The sequence below is a fragment of the Berghia stephanieae genome, chromosome 1 (assembly GCF_034508935.2).
Source record: "Berghia stephanieae isolate SIO BIC M18660-M18661 chromosome 1, UCSD_Bste_1.3, whole genome shotgun sequence".
Lineage (NCBI taxonomy): Eukaryota > Metazoa > Mollusca > Gastropoda > Nudibranchia > Aeolidiidae > Berghia > Berghia stephanieae.
Window position 1 is genome coordinate 99,879,075 of NC_088360.1, and position 1,402 is coordinate 99,880,476.

Sequence of the window (1,402 nt, forward strand, 5' to 3'; positions counted from 1 at the left end):
GTTTCGATAAAAAATATGTACGTCTGCACATCTTATGCCTAATTATTTTCAAGTGTTCATCCCACTTGAGCCTGTCATCAATCGTTACACCAAGGTATTTGTAGTGAGGAACTCGCTGGACGAATTGGTCCTTTAATTTTAACGGTTCTATCGGTTCCTTCACTCTCCTAAAGTCAATCACTAGCTCCTTTGTCTTGCTTATGTTAAGCTCTAGGTGGTGGGCTTCACACCAAGACACAAATCTATCAATTTCTTGCCTATAAGCCACTTCGTTGCCATTTGTTATGAGGCCTTGAAGAGCGGTGTCATCTGCAAACTTTATTAAAGGTACACTCAGGTTTTGACTTCTACAGTCATTCGTGTATATTGTGAATAATACAGGGGACAATACACAACCTTGAGGAGCTCCAGTATTTGTAGTTATACAGGAAGATTTGTTTTGCCCTAATTGAACATATTGTGCTCTCTCCGTAAGAAATTCGAGCACCCAAGCAATTATATACTTGTTTAAATTCAGACTAGTCAATTTTTGAACAACCAACTGAGGTTGCATTGTATTGAACGCTGAAGAAAAATCTGCAAAAAGCAATCTGCAATAGCTCCTAGCGTGATCTAGATGCCTGTAGATGTTGTTTGTAAACAGCAAAATGGCATCCTCTACGCCACGTCCTGGTTTGTAAGCAAATTGATGACTATCACTCAATGGCATAAACTGATTCCTAATTTTAACAAGAACAAGTTTTTCTAAAGATTTCATGACTATTGAAGTCAGTGCAACAGGTCTGAGATCGTTCATAGTTTCAAGTTTTTCTTTTTTTGGAACAGGAATAATTTTCGAAGTTTTCCAAATTTCAGGGATTGAAACGCATTGGAGGGACCAGTTAAAAATATGTGTATAAATGGGGGAAAGCTGGTGGGCACATTCTTTTAATAGTTTTCCTTTCAATCCATCCGGCCCAGCAGCCTTCCTCTCGTTTAGTTTCGAAAATACGAATCTCGTTTCCTCTTCACTGACCTCAACAGCCATTTCATCTTCCAAAGCCCTGTCTAATTTATGTTTTTCATTTTCAATATCAAATTTGTTTGCTGTGTCGAAACGTGAATAAAATTTATTTAAAGTTTCAATTTCGATATCTTCTGATATAATCGTGGGCTTTGGATTATAGTTCACAGCAGTTTTAAGCCCCCGCCACGTGTCCCGTATATCCCCAGAAGAAAAGCATTTTTCAATTTTATTTTTGTACTTGTCTCTACAACTAGATATTACCCTCTTTATCTCTTTTTGTTTTGTTTTCAGATCTTTTTTGTTTCCACTAGTATAGAGAGTTTTCTTTTGGTTCAATAAAAGTTTTAGATCTTTTGTTATCCAAGGCTTGTTGTTAGGATAATATTTTATTTCTTT